The sequence below is a fragment of the Cryptomeria japonica genome, chromosome 5 (genome assembly GCF_030272615.1).
Source record: "Cryptomeria japonica chromosome 5, Sugi_1.0, whole genome shotgun sequence".
Lineage (NCBI taxonomy): Eukaryota > Viridiplantae > Streptophyta > Pinopsida > Cupressales > Cupressaceae > Cryptomeria > Cryptomeria japonica.
In genome coordinates this window covers 333,394,302-333,413,554 of record NC_081409.1, presented here as the reverse complement: position 1 = coordinate 333,413,554, position 19,253 = coordinate 333,394,302, and positions in this window count along the sequence as shown.

Genomic DNA, 19,253 nt, shown 5'->3' with positions numbered 1-19,253 from the left:
CTGGGAAGGGCCGTGCCCTAACCCTAGCGTCGTCCCAAACAATGCGGGCGGCGCCACTCAACGCGGCCAGGCGGCGGCACTCAACGCGGCCAGGCGGCGGCGCCCTGCGGTGCCCGCAGGTCCGCGGCGCCCTGCGGCCACCGCAGCGTGCCGCGGCCTAGTCTCTAATGCCAGCGCGGAAGGGGGAAACAAAGGGCACGAGCGGGGGAAGAAGGGGGGATGCGCGGGGGAAGGGGAGGGGAGTGGGTGGAGCTCCGCTCCCCGCTCTCCCAAACCCCAATCCACAGCAAAAAAACAAAACGCACGCCCAGCTCCAAAACATAATACGTTTAGAATTTTAAATTTATACACACAGTTCGGTAAATATCGCATCCGCCCATCATGAAATTGATAAGAAATTTCGATTAAAATAAGTTCGATTTAAAAAGGGACTGGTTCGGTAACAATTTCTTGGTGGTTTCATCCTTTCCTAAACACGAAGGGGTTTCAAACGCCCAAGCAATCATGAGGAAAAACACACCTCAAATAAATTCATTTTTATTAATCAAAGAGAAAACTAGACATGGCAAGGTAGCCCATTTTAACATAATGATACAGCCATGCAATTTCTTGATGAACACAACTAAAACATGGATTTAAACTCACAAATCCAATATAAAACTGAAAACAATCAAAGATTGAATTTGGCAACAAGCAATCCTTTTCACAACAACAAGGAAGAACGATTTGGATAAACCCTACCTTCATACGCAATCCTGGCATGGCTGAAGGAGAGCCCCAATCCTCAGCTCCCAAATCCCCCAATTTTTTTTCCCAACCAAACTTTTTTACCAAAAATGTCCCTCCTCTCCAAATTTCCCAAATTGGGTTATATGGAAGAGTTGACCCAAAAATTCCATTTTTGGAATAAAAATTCTTTATTTACAAATAATACTCAAAAATTAACTCTTTCTCACAAACACAACAAATTAACTTGCCTTTTCAATTCAAAATTCGATTTCTCCTTTAAACAAATTTAATCTTTCTAATTTAATAATCCAACAGAATACAATTAATCTATTGCGATAAAATATCAAACTTTCTCTTTCAACAGCATAAACAAAATGCATTTAACAATCGAAATCAGTCATTTAATCGAATTCACTCCCAATATAAATTAAGCAATTCATTAACAACGAAAATTGCATAACGAATTCTCAATCAATTTAATCCATTAATCTTCAATGCACAAACGCATAAATAATCAAAATAATTATTAAGGACTAATTAATCGATTAACCAAACACACCAGGCATGCAAACCGAGAAGGTCAACCAAACAGACGACTCGCAAACCCAAACAAGAAGGGATTACCGACGACGACTGGCGATGCTCACTTGAGCACGACTAAGGTCAACTAGGGTCTTACGACCACCTAATCCAACTCTAAGGATTAAAAGGTATGCTCAAACCTGCAAAACCAGGTGACGACGAACCTCGCACTCATGCGACTTCGTACCTGAAATCTCCTGCAACCAACGATCATACATGCATACATATATAAAATTAATGAAATCATTAGTCCGATACTAATACCATGAAATAGGGACACTGAATAACCTGCATACAGCTAGTGAGAAAACCACATCAATAGCTATGCGTTAATTCAAACATCTAACTATAACATAATATTTCGATAAACTAATCCAGATTAAACCAAGGTTAGAAATAAACTAGGGTAGGGGTACTACAATCCACTTCGAGCGCAACCCCCTCTCGAAAGCCACTCTCTCATAGGACACTAACAGGAAAGGTCTCTCTATGAGAACTATATGGCGAAATAGATAGCCATATCTAATCCTGACAAACCACAGGTGAAGGATACACAATCACTAACCCAGGATTGACCATTTGGAACAAAACACACAATGGCTCACATCAATGGGGTTATACAACAACACCTAACCAAGGAGATATAATAACATATGACACAATGACAACTCAACCAGAATTGCAATGAAATTAAGCTTGACTACAAACACCATTTACACAAGATCCTAATACAGACAATCTTTTCTTTAAACAGCCAAAAGCATTAATAACATGCAATTAAAGATTTTCCAGAAAATAAGAAAATACAACTATATTAATACAAAGAAATCAATTTTGTCATTTGTCCAATAAGGTTAAATCAATCACATAAAAATTAATCTCCTAATGTATTTCCAAGCATAAATATAGAATCTAAAACATAAGCTTTTTTTTGAAATTAACCAAACTCTAAATTAATATAATATAAATATATGAATATATATAGACATCGTATATATATCATATACCTATAATCACATTACAAAATATATGTATAACCACATGAATTAATTTTCAGAGTATTAAAATAATACTAAATAACATAATACCCATAATAAAATAAACTTATATATGAATATATATATATATATGTATATGTATATATATATCTATATGTATATATATATCTGTGTATGTATATATATACATATATATGTATATGTATATGTATATGTATACATATATATGTATATGTATATGTATACATATATATATATACATATACATATATATGTATATGTATATATGTATATGTGTATATGTATATACATATATATATATATATACATATACATATACATATACATATATATATATGTATATGTGTATATGTGTGTATATGTATATACATATATATATATATATACATATACATATACATATACATATACATATATATATATGTATATATGTATATGTGTATATGTATATACATATATATATACATATACATATATATATATACATATACATATATATATACATATACATATATATATATATACATATATATATATATACATATATATATATATACATATATATATATATGTATATGTATATATATATATATATATATATATATATATGTATACACACACACACACATATATAATGGGTAAGTGCTATCAAGTATGGGGATAGCGTCCTATATTACTTATGAAAAGATTACAAAAAATAAAATGTCGATACTCAAGGCATTTACGGGCTCACAAATGCCAAGCAACTACTAGTGGCCATGGAAGGCTAGTAGAATAGTAGATGTAAATTCACCAACGTTAATGACATTGTTGGTTGACTAGTCAGACAGCCACCAATCATCAGTGCGGGTGACTCTGCGGAAGGGCTCCATGTTGCCATTCTTTACAGCGCATCTGAAAACCTCCCATGCATTCTCACTGAAGATACGCATTCTTTCACACTCAGCCTCCCTCACCAGATATCTCTCCATAGCGCAGTTGTGTCTGTCATTGTCCGACTCCAACCCATCCTCCTTAGACGATCCATCATCTGAACTGTCTGAGGGCAGGTAGAGTTCCAACTGGAAATAGACCTTAAGGTTGCTCAACCTACGATCAGAGGGAAGGCTCAAAATGCAATTAGCCACTTCATCCACCACCAAGGGTTTAACAAACCCACCAAGAAGCCCAACCAATATTTCGCTTGACTCCAAAACATCCACCAACGGGAGTAGCATGGCCTCGAGGATTTTTGAATCACACCAGTGCCTTTGGTGACTGAGGACCACACCCACCAGACCCTCCATGGCGTCATAAGCAGAATCCACTGTAAAGAACATATTATGCAGTTGTCCCCTCAGATCCTCCTCATAGTTAACACACGAGATGTTACCAAAATAGGCCATTTTATGTGTAGCTCACTCTTAGAGGATAGCATCTCGAGTATGGAAGCAGATAGAGAGAAACCTCATAAATAGCAACACCCATCTAAATCTAGAAGCTTCAACCAATCCGCACCATCCTCAATGAGGATTAGAGAATCTATCCTATATCCAAGAAATCTGAAAGTGTCAGGATTATCTTCAATTCTACTGTACTTCTGGACCACTTGGTGTTAACTCCATCGGTCCTTATGGGTGCAATGATCGAAAACAGAACCCGAAACCCATCAGTATCACATCAGACAACCAAGGCATGCCATCAAATCTAAATCTGTCGGATATGCCTTAATAAGCGTGATCAACTTTGATTAGATTCCAGACTACATCCGAGGCTGAACAAACATCAAATGTGACAGAACCATGAGGGATGTCAATGCCCATATTGGCAACACAATCCGCCACCCAGTTTCCCTCTCTGTATATGTGAGCAATTTCATAGTGGTCAATATCACTGAGGAGTCGAGATATGCATGGGATCCATTTGTTGAGATTCCTACTCGAGAAGCCTCCTTTAATAATTCCTTGTAAAATAATTAAGGAATCCCCTTCTATGATTAACTTGGTAATTTTATTAGTGACACATAGTTTAAGGCCTTCCAAGAGGGCACAAATTTCAACTTCATTATTAGTAGCCACCCCCATGGCCCCATAAATGCCTAGTTACGGATCACCGCCTCAAACCTAGAAACCCCGGGATTGCCTCTACAAGCACCATCGAAATTCAATTTCAGCCAGGGAGGTGCCTTCCATCTTATGTGTTTTCTATTGCCTTTCTTATTGGAGAGTTTGGGCAACTGAGAAAGGGGTGACCAAGAGCCAATTCTTCTCCATACTTCTGTCCCATTCAGTATAATGTTGGATCTTCTTTTTCTGCTTCCCATTGATCATTTCTTCTATTGACACTTTGATACACTCGATGAGTCTGTCCACTGGTAGACATTTTTCTTTAAAAATTCTTCTATTATGTTCCTTCCAGATACGCCAAACAATCATTGATAGGCTTGTAGTCCAAATGTCACTCCATATTGAGGATCTATTTGAGGGCCACAAGGCAAGGAAATCCTTCAACTTCAAGTTCCTAATAGTAGTGTAGTTTATTTTGTCTAAAAACCAGTTCTAGCAGGCCTCTGCCATTGGGCAAGTAAATAGCAGATGGTCGGCATATTCTTCTACATTTTTACATAAGACACATATGCTCAAGCCATAAATGCCAATCAGTTTGAGCCTATCCCCTATGAGGACTTTGTTATGTAGAGTGATCCAGAGAAAGGCGCCAGCTTTGGGGAGCAATCTATTGTGCTAGTACAACCTATATGGCCAGTCAGTGTACGAACCTTTTGCCCTTTGTACCTCATATCCCAATTTCACACTGTACTCACCTGACTTCGACCCGCACCAGAAGATATTGTCTTCTTCATTGGAAACTAGAATATTTCTTCTTCTTAGTATGTTTTTTAGTTGGTCGCATGTTACCTGACATCCAATATCCACCTGTTTCCAGATTTTGATACTTCCATTAGAGGGATCTATGTCAAAGTAATCACAAACATAGGAGTCGTACCAAGATTCAATTGTGTTAATCCAATCCTGGTCAATTATTAATTTATTTAATGCTGGTTCCCCCTCCCAAGAGTCCACCCAAAATTTTGCTTTGGTCCCTCAACCGATATGCAAAGAGATGTGGTCTGTAATCACTGATTTGCAATCCCATAAAAAATTCCATGTAGCGGAACCTCTTTCTGCATTCGCCACTGTGAGGATTCTATCCGAATGGTCTGAATCAAGGTATTTCTTTTGAAAGATTTTGCACCAGATTTTTTGAGGTTCCTGATACATCTTCCAAGAAAGCTTTGCTCCCAGTGCAATATTTTGGAGATCCATTTTCCTCAAACCTACCCCACCACCCGATTCTTTGTGAAAACACAGCGTTTCCCAGTTGATGAAGGGAACTCTGCTAGTATATTTTGCCCCTTCCCATATGAATTTTCTCAGCATGTTATCTAAGTTCCTCCCAATTGCTTGTGGCAATCTAAAGAAAGACATGCTATAGATTGGAATGGCATAAAGAACAGATCGAATCATTGTAAGACGCCCAGCCCGTGATAACCATCTATTCTTCCATTGTGATGACTTGACTACACAAGAGTGTTTTACATCTTCCCAAGTATGTGCTTGGTGACAGCCCTTGTCAATTTTAATGCCCAAGTACTTCATAGGAAGCTCCACTATTTTGATCCGCAAGAGACCCGAAATTCTTAACTGCATTTGTTTGTGGGTGTTAAAAAGGAATAGTTGTGACTTATCTCTATTCATTACTTGGCCCAAGATTTTTGAGTACTGATCTAAGGTTTCCAATATGCACCTAGCTTCCGCCATGGAGGCCTCCCCAAAAACCACAGTGTCATTTGCAAATTGTGAGTGTGTGATGACATTTAGCTATTCATGATTACAGACGCCTTTCCAATTCCCTTGCAAATGTCTTTTCTGAATCAATCTTCCCAAAACTTCTACCATTATGATGAAGATTGAAGGGGAGAGGGGATCACCTTGTCGCAGACCATTAGTGGTAGGAAAAAAACCACAGACACTTCCATTAACTAAAAGAGAGAAATTGATCGAAGAAATACAAAACTTAATGCAAGCAATCCATTGAGGACAGAAACCAAGTTTTTCAAGGACATAGAGAAGAAACCGCCAAACCACCCGATCATAAGCTTTTTCCACATCCAGCTTAATTGTCATACCACCAATCTTTTCTTTATGCATGGAGTGAATGACTTCTGAAACTAGAATTATACTATTGGCTATCTCCCTTCCCGGGGTGAAACCGTTCTGGTGTTCCGAAATCAGTTTAGGGAACAAAACTTTTAGTCTCTCTGTCATAGCTTTGGAGATGATCTTGTACAGTGTGTTGCAAAGAGATATTGACCGAAAGTCCTTCATAGTGGGAGACTTTGTTTTTTTGGGAATTAGACAAATCAAGGTATGGTTTATCTCTTTGACAAATTTCCCACATTTCTTGAAATCTTCGACCACCCTCCAAATATCTTTCCCCAAAAAATCTCAACATTTTTGAAAGAAATCAACATTTATCCCATCAGGACCAGGTGCCTTGTTTGGGTGCAGTGCAAAGGTGGTAGATTTTATCTCATCTATGGTAAAAGGGGCCAACAACATCTTTCTATCATCATTGGAAATGATTGGATGAATAATGTCATCCAAAGCCGAGAAGGAGGTGGACCCATCCATCCTCCCGTCTCCCAAAAGTCTCTTGAAGTAATCTAGTTTTACTTGTTCAATTTCCTTAGAAGTGTGGACCCAAGAATTATTTGTATCTTTGATCGAACAAATTTTGTTAGCGCATTTTCTTGATTTTACAGAGGCATGGAAAAATTTGGTGTTCATATCTCCCTCAGCGATCCAGTGCTTCCGTGACTTATCCCTCCAGTACAATTCATCTCTCCTTAGAATCTCTAAATACTAAATCTTGAGGGATTTTTCAGCTTCGAATTCCACATTTGTCATTCCACGGGCCATCACTAGTGAGTTAACAACTTCCATTTCTTCTTCTATTCTATCTTTCTCGGCGAAGACATTTTTGAAGGAGGTTATGTTCCAGTCTTTTAATCTCCTTTTGACATACTGTAATCTTTTAGTGAATTTGAAACTCAGGGAACCTGAGAAAACATTACTTTCAATCCACCAACTTTTGAGATGAATGATAAGGGCAGGGTCCTGCCACCACTTACTTAGGAACTTGAAATACTTGTTATGCTCCTTAGTGTCTTGGCCTATGTTTAATGAAATGGGATAATGGTTTGATCCACTTTGGGGTTCGATTGCAGAAGAGATGGAATGATGGCTTAACATCCACCACTCCCCCACAAAGAACCTGTCCAACCTTTCAGCAATGTTCGCAAAATCTTTCCTTCTGTTATTCCAAGTAAATGACCCATTCTTGGGGATGATATCAGCTACTTTGCAATTGGTAAAAAATTCCCGAAAATCATCCACCACCTTAGATGGCTTCCGTAAACCACCATTTTTGTCATCCGGACTAAGGATAGCATTGAAATCACCCACCATGACAACTTTCCCAAGATCCAACCTAAGAGCCAAATCAGTCACTTCACACCATACCTTACGCTTGTCTTAAATTTTAATTGGTCCATAGATGTTGAACAGAGGGAAACAGAGGTTTGACTTTTTACATTTGACAATACACGCCATCCAAAACTCATGTGAAGCAATAGGACTCACCTCTATATATGACTGATTCCAAAGGATCCCAAGCCCGCCAACTGAACCACGTGCCTCCTAAAACATGCCATCCTAGTAAAAGCAATTTTTTTAAAATTCCAGACCTTTCTCTAGGTTTAACTTAGTCTCTTGGAACAAAATCACATCAGACACAAGCTTGGTCAAGGTCCTTTTGACCAAGCGTCTTTTGTCAAGGGCGGCTAAGCCCCTGACATTCCATGAGGAGATCCTCATCTTTCTCCAAGGGAGGGCTTCCCTCCCTTGGATACTTTAAGATAATCCAAAATGCTTACAATTCCCTTTTCATGGGCTCTTTGTTCCCTGATAGTTTTGTGGCTCCTGCGTCCCTTTGAACCTTTGGTTCTGCCCAAGAGTGCATTTGCAGATTGGTTGATGCATCTGGGATCCAAAATATCCACGACATCCAAATTTTTGGTATCATCATTTGGCCATGAGGAAACATACCCCTCCACAGAAAGCATATCCTCCTTTGTATCGTCTTGATTAGGAACAGGGGGGGAGATGAATGGCCGGATGGAACTTGGGTAGGAGTATTATTGGAGATGGGAACTTTTGAGGGAATGATGTTCTCTTGGGATAAATCCTTTGGATGCAGATTAATGTTATTAGATTCCGGTCCATTCAATAGTAACATCTCTGAATTTCCTGCAGGCTTTGGATTCCATGATTTGTTGGGTTTGTTGGGGGGTTTTTTGAATGCTTTCCAGATGAACATACCACATCTCTCAACAGTGTGAAGCCTTCTTCCAAACCTGATACATGGAGTGATTTCCTTTTCGATCTCAACATGTTGAGCCCATCTCCCCTCTTTTGTCACAATGGAGATGGAGCCAGGTATTTCCTTTACCACCGCAATTTTTAGTTTGGCATATGTGCATAGATCCGCGTCAATAATTGCTTCATTAATTTCCAAAAGTGTGCCCAAAGTTCGACCCATTCGCTCTAAACTAGGGTTACTCCAGTATTCAGAAGGAAGATTATATAGCCAGATCCATAAGGGTTTATCATATATCGCCAATTGAGTAGGATCGAAGTTAGGAGACCAGGGTTGTAAATATATTGGCTATCCAAGAACCAATTTTGCGAATAGAGTATCCTATCCTTCTCCTCTGACTCCGCAAAAACTGCAACAAAGAAACCTTTCAGCAAGAATTTAATGACGACATGCTTCCCCCAATGTACATCCGCCCAAGACTTGATTGAGCTTCTGGGAAATTTAGGACCGACAATACACCCAATAATTACATGGTTTTTGAAAATAGATCTATCATCGTCTACTTCGTCTGATAAATCAACTTTGATCTGCTTAGGGTCTTTGATAATATTTTTTATTATTATATCTTTGAAACACGCCCGAGGGATGGTGTCATCCCCCGTCTCTTCATGCTCGGAGATAATATTCTCATCCCAGTCAACATCAAACACTTTTCATTTCACACTTCTCTACCTGTCTAGATGGCCATCTGAATTGCTCTTGCATCTACCTTCAGGGTTGAATCTAAACCCATGTCTGACCTCGTGCACCTGCCCTTTTTCGCGAGCCTACTCTTCCTTCCACTCCATCTTTTTACCTTTACCATATATATATATATATATATATATATCATACTTATAATGAATTAATTTAAAAATCAAATTTAATAACTTGCACAGAAATCTGAAACTCCATATTTCGGTTTGCACGAAATATTTCTAGGAAGAAGCGAAAACAATTAATACCCCTGCTCCCTGCACGGTAACACGTGTTGCCGTAGGTAGCACATGCTACCACTAGTAGCACTCTTACTGCGTAGCATACTACCATCGGTAGTACTGCTACCGTACGGTAGCCGTACTACTGTCGGTAGTGGCTACCGATTGGTAGTTTTATTTTTTATTTTTATTTTTATATTTTTTAAAAAAAATTCACAATAACCTAAAAACTAGTACATTTAATTTTCACCCAGAATTTATTTCCAAACCCATTTATTTCCAGGGAAATTGATTAATACATAATTTCTCCAAAATAATATAATAAAATAATTTCCCTTAACTTTTAATAACACAATAAATTTAATTAATGATTAAATTTATTTCTATAATAACTAATAATAACACAGAGATACACAAATATTAAAAAGGACTGTCATAGCCAAATATCAAAACAAAAATCAAACAAGAGGGAATGATTTCTCTGGTAAATCCCATTCCTCCCAAATCTTGCAATTTCCATACACAATAAAAATCTTGGCAAAATTTGCCATAATAACTTTTCCCAATTTTCTCAAAATTTTAATCTAAAAACACCCAGAAAATAGCTTCTTCCATAAACCAAAAATTAACTTTAGGAATGGACTTTAGCCAAGAACAAGAAATAATCAGACAGGATTTTAGATTTGACAAATGTCTTAACACACACATCATTCAGAAAGAAGAAAGAAATAAAATATTTTTTTTAAAACAAACAATCAAATGAAGCCACCCAACCTGGTATAGCTTTCCTGGAAGAAATTTGTAGAAGAGAACCAATCCTTCAACAAGCTTCCAAATAAATTTCTCTTCACCTAAATCCCTGAACTGTTTCCTATGTGTCCCCAAAATAAAAGACCCATTCCCTTTTTAAACTAAAATTCTAGGTTGCATATATTTTATTTTTTTCAAAAAAAGCCCTAATAATTAATTTTAGTAATAAAAGAAAGTTTATTTTCTTTTTCTAATTTTCTAACAAAGGATAAGTTAGCATGCAATAATTAAAAATCATTTTTCTTTCTTTTCTTTTCTCATGCAAATTAATTAATTTTCTAAATAAAGAAATTAAAGTAATACTTTAATTATAATTAATTCTTTTATTCATTTATTTATTTATTTATTCTTTTATTCTTTTATCACACTTAGAGGCGTAACCTACAATGGCATCATATAGGGGTCATCACCAGTAACGGTGTAAGAAAAAAGAAGTGGTTCGTATTCTTCCAACTAAGTATATTAGAACTGATAAAAGAAGAATGGAGCTAAAAGACTTCCACTCCTTAGCCATCTGTGTATACTTCTTTAGCTGCAGTTATGGATGCAAAATGCAAAGTGGAGAATGTCAAACGATTAAAGGTGTAGTTACACAACTATAAAATTAAAAATCATTATTCATTCACCACAAACATCGTCATTCGTATTCATTCACCACAAACATCATCATTTGTATTCATTCATTTTCATTCAACAAACATTCAACTTTGGGACAAGAAGAATCTGTAAGATTGAGAGACATTTGTCTGATAGAGAAAAAGAAAATGGGTGTCTTAAAAATGCTCTTGTTTTCAGTGGTTTTTGTGTTGACAGTCTTTAGCGGATTGATCTTTGTGTCTTTAGGAGCAACACATGTATTCCCAATTTATCCCAAGAATGAGCAATTTGAGGTCTCCTCATTAGTTGAACAGGATACTCAGAGAATTGGGAGGAGATTATAGGCAATAGCAAAGACTACCGTATTCAACATGCAAGGCAATGTTTTTCCAGATGGGTAAGGAAGAAGGAAAAACCCCCCAATTTTAATTTTCATTCTGGATTCCAAATTCAAAGCTCATGAATATGCAAATTGAATTGTAGGATTTACTATGTGATTGCGTATATTGGTAACCCCGCCAAGGAATATTTTCTGGATGTAGATACTGGTAGTGATTTAACTTGGCTTCAGTGTGACGCCCCCTACTGAAGTTGTGCCAAGGTGAATAACAATCACAACCCATATGTTATTTTTGTTAACAATTGCATAAATGCTACATATTGATTTGGCTAAATTTTTTTGTTTTGTCTCTGTTTATTTTTCCTAATTGTCTACAATTTACTCCTGACACAATGTCATATTCAGTGGCAGAGGAGGTCCTTCACTTGAATCCCCAAAAGTATGGAAGTGTGCACAGATTTTTTGAAAAATAAATCACAATGAAGGCGAAAGGTCAGTTTGCATGTATTACCCTAAGTATACTCTAATATATTAGGATAATAATTATGGTATGGTTGATTAGTATTTGTTATCCTAACCATAATTATACTTATACATGTTATTTAAATATATTATAATAATTATTACCAAATACTAATCCATGCAAATTTATTTATTTAATTTTTTAAAATATTATTTGTAAATCTCAAAAATCAATTGTAAAATTAATTTATTCTAAAATTGATTGGTGATTCAATAAAAAATTAAAAATAAATAGAATTTAGTTTAACTGGAGAACATGAAATGATTTGCATGGAGAAAACAAAAAAATAATAGAAATATTATTTATATATCTACAAAAAAATTCTAAAAGATTCTATTTATATTTTAATTTCTTAAGTTTATAATGGCTACATAGAATGTTTAATAGAAATATTAAAAAGAAAGGAAAGAATCTAATATCCAATTTAGAAAGGTTAAAAAGGCTTGGAATATTGAATAGAAGTAATATTTTTATGAAAAAAAAAAGAAGAAAAAATCTTAATTTTCAATTTGGAAAGATCAAAAAGAATTTATATGTTTCTAAATTTCAATCATAAAAATATAATTTTTCTATATTCAAAAAATCAAAGTTATGTGCATGCACAAATATTTTTAAAAATACTATATAATATTTAAGATATAAAAATATTTATTATTAAAAGTTTCTTATTTATCATATAGATGTTATTTTTCTATTTTAGTTGAATTAAAAATATTTCAAAAATAACATATGATGATTGATTTAGAAATCTCAAAAATAATTTATCAAAAATTTAAAAGGTTAAAAGAAAATAATTTTAATTAAAAAAAAGCTTTAAGCTATTTAAAAATGTCTTAATTTTATTAGGACAATGTTTAAAGTTATTCATTTTATAGAATTATTGAATAAATGTACATAATAATAAAGATTTTATTAATATTTCATAAAAAAATAGATAATAAGTTTTATGAATGCATAATCCTACTATATTAACCCTAATTGTAGCATAATCTTAACCTTAAACTTAATCTTATCCTAATTTAACCATAAGCCTAGATTAATTGAATCATAATCGTAATTCTAACCCTAATTGAAATTTAATACTCATCATAACTATGATCAACCACTTATCATAATCAAACCCTGACCTTGCCAATATTCTTAATCTAGACTCAATTCCCTGACCATAACCTAACCCTAAACTAACCTAGGTAATCTTGAATCCCCAAAATTATGGAAGTGTGTAGAGAATTTTTGAAAAATAAATCACAATGAAGGCAAAAAATCAGTTTGCATGTATTACCCTAAGTATACTCTAATATATTAGGATAATAATTATGGTATGGCTGATTAGTATTTGTTACCCTAACCATAATTATACTTATACATGTTATTTAAATATATTATAATAATTATTACCAAATACTAATCCATGCAAATTTATTTATTTAAATTTTTTTAAATATTATTTGTAAATCTCAAAAATCAATTGTAAAATTAATTTATTCTAAAATTGATTGGTGATTCAATTAAAAATTAAAAATAAATAGAATTTATTTTAACTGGAGAACATGAAATGATTTGCATGGAGAAAACAAAAATATAATAGAAATATTATTTATATATCTACAAATAAATTTCTAAAAGATTCTATTTATATTTTAATTTATTAAGTTTATAATGGCTACATAGAATGTTTAATAGAAATATTAAAAAGAAAGGAAAGAATCTAATATCCAATTTAGAAAGGTTAAAAAGGCTTGGAATACTGAATAGAAGTAATATTTTTTATGAAAAAAAAAAGAAGAAAAAATCTTAATTTTCAATTTGGAAAGATCAAAAAGAATTTATATGTTTCTAAATTTCAACCATAAAAATATAATTTTTCTATATTCAAAAAATCAAAGTTATGCACATGCACAAATATTTTAAAAATACTATATAATATTTAAGATATAAAAATATTTATTATTAAAAGTTTCTTATTTATCATATAGATGTGATTTTTCTATTTTAGTTGAGTTAAAAATATTTCAAAAATAACATATGATGATTGATTTAGAAATCTCAAAAATAATTTATCAAAAATTTAAAAGGTTAAAAGAAAATAATTTTAATTAAAAAAAATCTTTGAGCTATTTAAAAATGTCTTAATTTTATTAGAACAAAGTTTAAAGTTATTCATTTTATAGAATTATTGAATAAATGTACATAATAATAAAGATTTTATTAATATTTCATAAAAAATAGATAATAAGTTTTATGAATGCATAATCCTACAATATTAACCCTAATTGTAGAATAATCTTAACCCTAAACTTAATCTTACCCTAATTTAACCATAAGCCTAAAATAATTGAATCATAATCGTAATTCTAACCCTAATTAAAATTTAATACTAATCATAACTATGATCAACCACTTATCATAATCAAACCCTAGCCTTGCTAATATTCTTAATCTAGACTCAATTCCCTGACCATAACCTAACCCTAAACTAACCTAGGTAATCCTAATAATGATGTAAACCCTAACTATTATCCTAAACCTAATCTTAAACCCTATCCTAAACCATTACCCTAACCCTAACCATGATTCAAACCCTAAACCTAACAATAGTCCTAGGCCCTAACTCTATCCATAATCCCAACAATAACACTAATAATGGTGTACGCTAACTGTAATCCTAACCCTAACCATGATGTAAACATTGCCATTAATCATAACACTAACCCTTAACCCCAACCATGATGTAAAACATAACCCTAGAGCTATAATACTAATGTTAACCCTAACCCTAACCCAAGCCATGATGTAAACCATAACCTTTACCATAGTCCTAACCACAACTCTAAACCATTACCTTAATCATAACCTTAACCCTAACCCTTACCCTTACACTAACCCTAACCTAAACTAATCATAAACCTAAACCCTAACTCTAAAAATAGGGAATGGCTCTACTACCCTTAGGATGCACCAATCATATATTACAATGTATTAATAATATATGAAGGGTATTGATATCTTGATGCATCCCAAGGGTTGGATAGTTGTTTCCCTAAAAGTAACCCTAAACCTAACGATGATGTACACCCTAAGCCTATCAATAATTCTAAGCAAGATGTAAACCCTAATCCTAACCATGATGTAAATCCTAATCATAACCATAACAATAATTATAACCCTAAACCTAATAATAACCCAAACCCTAAACCCTAACCCAAGTAATAAACCTAACGCTAACCATGATGTAAATCCAAACCCTAACAATAACCATGATATAAACACGAACATTAATCCTAACAATGACCCTTAACCCTAAACCTAACCATGAAGTAAACCTTAACCCTAGCTATAATCCTAACCATAAATGTAACCCTAAGCCTAACCATAAACCTAACCCTAACTCCAACCCCAACCATGATGTAAACCATAACCCTAGCCATAATCCTTACCTTAACTCTAAACATTAAACTTAATCTAACCATACAAATAAACCCTAACCCTAACAATAATCCTTATCCCTAACTCTAAACCTAATCCTAACCATAACCCTAACCCTAACCCTAGCCATCATCCTAAATATGACCCTAACCCGAACCATGATGTAAACAATAAACCTAACCATAACACAAACCATCACCCTAATCATAATCCTTACCCTAACCCTAATCATAACACTAACCTAATCATAATCCTAAATCCCAACCCTAACAATAATCCTACCCTAAACTTAACCCTAACATGAATTGAACCTTAATCCTAATTTATTCCTAACCTTAATCTAGCCCAAACCCTAATCATAATTGAACTTTAATACTAATTTAACCCTAACTTTAATGTAATTGAACCATAACCCTAATTCTAACCCTAACTTTGATGTAACCCTAAACGCAATTGTAACCCTGACATTATACCCTAGCCATAACTTAACCTTACAACTAAACCCAAACCCTAACCTTGATGGTAACCCTAACCATGATATATACCTTAACCATTATCATAAGCCTAACCTTAAACCCTAACCCTAATCATAACCCTAACCATGATGTAAACCTTAACCTTGACCATAATACTAACCTTAAATTTAATCCAAAACACACTCATAAACCAAATCCTAATCCTAACCATATCCCCAATTATAATTCTAATACTAACTATAACTATGATTGTCCTTACCCTAACCCTACCTTTGATGTAAACCCTAAACATAATTGTAACCATGACACTAAACCCTAACCATGACCATAAATTTAACTCTAATATTAAACCATAATCGTTACCCTAACCTTAACCATGATATAAACCCTAACCTAACTAATAAACCTAACTATCACCCAGACCCTAAACCCTAATCCAAGCAATAAACCTAACCCTAACCATGATATAAATCCTAACCCTAACAATAACCATGATATAAACACTAACATTAATCCTAACACTAACCCTTAACCTCCAACCCTAACCATGATGTAAACCTTAACCCTAGCCATAATCCTAACCATAAATGTAACCCTAAGCCTAACCATAAGCCTAACCTTAACTCCAACCCCAACCATGATGTAAACCATAATTATTACCATAACTCTAAACCTTGACCCTAACCTTACCGTTACCATAAACCCTAACCCTAATAATAATCATTAGCCCTAACCCTAACCTTAAACAAAGATGTTAATGATGACCCCAAACCTAAGCCTAACCCTAACTATGATGTAAACCCTCACCCTAGCCATAATCCTAACTATGACCCTAACCCCAACCACTATCTAAACAATAAACTTACCAGAACCCCAAACCATAACCCTAATCATAATCCTTACCCTAACCCTAATCATTATGCTAACCTAACCATAATCCTAAACCCTAACCTTAATAGTAATCTTACCCTGAACCAAATTGAACCTTAATTCTAATATATTCCTAACCTTAATCTAGCCCAAACCCTAATCCTAATTGAACTTTAATAGTAATTTAACCCTAACTTTAATGTAATTGAACCATGATGTAAACCATAACCTTTACCATAGTCCTAACCACAACTCTAAACCATTACCCTTATCATAACCCTAACCCTAACCTAACCTAATCATAACCCTAAACCCTAACCCTAAAAATGGGGAATGACTCTACAACCCTTAGGATGCACCAATCATCTATTATAATATATTAATAATATATGAAGGGTATTAATATCTTGCTGCATCCAAAGGGCTGGATAGTTGTTTGCCTAAAAATAACTTTAAACCTAACCCTAACCATGGTGTACAGCCTTACCCTATCAATAATTCTAACCACGATGTAAACCCTAATCCTAACCATGATGTAAATCCTAACCCTAACCCTAACCATAACCCTAACCATAATTATAATCCTAAACCTAACTATAACCCAAACTGTAAACCCTAACCCAAGCAATAACCCTAACGCTGACCATGATGTAAATCTTAACCCTAGCCATAACCATGATATAAATACTAATATTAATCCTAACACTAACCCTTAATCCTTACCCTAACCATGATGTAAACCCTAACCCTAGCCATAATCCTAACCATAACTGTAGCCCTAACTTCAACACCAACCATGATGTAAACCATAACCCTAACCATAATCCTAACCACAACTCTAGACCTTAACCCTAACCTAACCATAACCATAAACCCTAACCCTAACAATAATCCTTAGCCCTAAACCTAACCATGATATAAACCCTAAACTATGCTATCCCTAAACCTAACCATGCTAACCCTAACCATGATATAAACCCTAACCATTATCATAACCCTAAACCTAATCATAACCCTAATCCAAACCATGATGTAAACCTTATCCTCGACCATAACACTAACCTTAACCCAAACGCTAACCATAACCACAATACATTCCATTAAACAAAGTTTAATATATCTTAGATCTTTTAGTATTTGCTTTGATCTTGCAACACATATATTAATAAAAATAGTCTAAATAGATATATAAAATTGTAATGATAAAATAATATAATAATATAATAATACTATGATATAATTTGTTTGAATAAAAATATACTATATAATTATATATTAATTTATTTTATGTTTTCCATGTTGCGCCGCGCAACTGCCACTAGCATATATGTCTTAAATTTTAATTTAGTCTATATAACATACACCGAGAGATATCCTTCTCGAGGCGCCTATTTCAATTTAGGGTTCAAAATTGATAAAAAATAGGCACCTTGAGAAGGATATCTCTCGGTGTATGTTATATAGATTAAATTAAAATTTAAGACATATATGCTAGTTTATTTAAAATTCTAGGAAACAATAAATGAAATTAATCTAATTTATTTTTTCACTAAAATTTAAAAATATATTTCCAATATCATGCAACTTGCAACTTAATTTAATAATTTCTTTTAATTAATTAAATTTATAATCTCAATGTATAAAATACATAATTCCCAAAAATACCAACTATGAGATAACTCCATAAATTTAATTAATTAATTAAATCCACTAAACACACAACTGAACAAACCCCAAGCAAAGACTCAGAAAAAGTTAAACGACAATATATGAAGACCAAACAAACTGATAGGACGACCAACTGACGACACTCACAAGAGTATAACTGAGTAAAATAGGGTCAACTACTACCTCCTCCACTTCCATCAGACAATATAAGGCACGCTCAGACCTGTGAGGCTAGGTGGAGACGGTACCCAGTACTTACCCGGTACTTGTACCTGCAAAATCTTGCATCACCGAACCACACATGCATATATACAATATAGAAAACATGACATACACACCGATGAAGGAGAATCACGACGTTCCCTGTCTCATCAGAGTGAGTGAAGGAAAATCATCCCCTTGCATCAAATGGATGTGCAGACACACAACATATAATTACACATTGCATAGATAAAGTAAAGTGTTAGTACATAGCAATAATCCATAAAATGCCATAAATCACAAGTACTAAAATACTGCAAATAAATTATGCATCTAATATCCAGATAAAGTATGAAATAATGTCATATAATTCTGAATAACATATCATGGTAATGTATCCACTGAAAGTAAACAATAATAAAATACGAGTCTAATAAGTTCAAACGAGTAGGGGTACTACATTCTCCCCCCCAAAACTAGGCTTACTCCTAGAAGCCTAAAACAAATTAGAATACAACTCTCTCATCTTTGCTGCATCCTCCCAAGTCACAGAGGTCTCATCATTTGGGTCCCATAGGACCCTTACCTGGTCAATGGTGCGACCCTTGAGGATCAAAT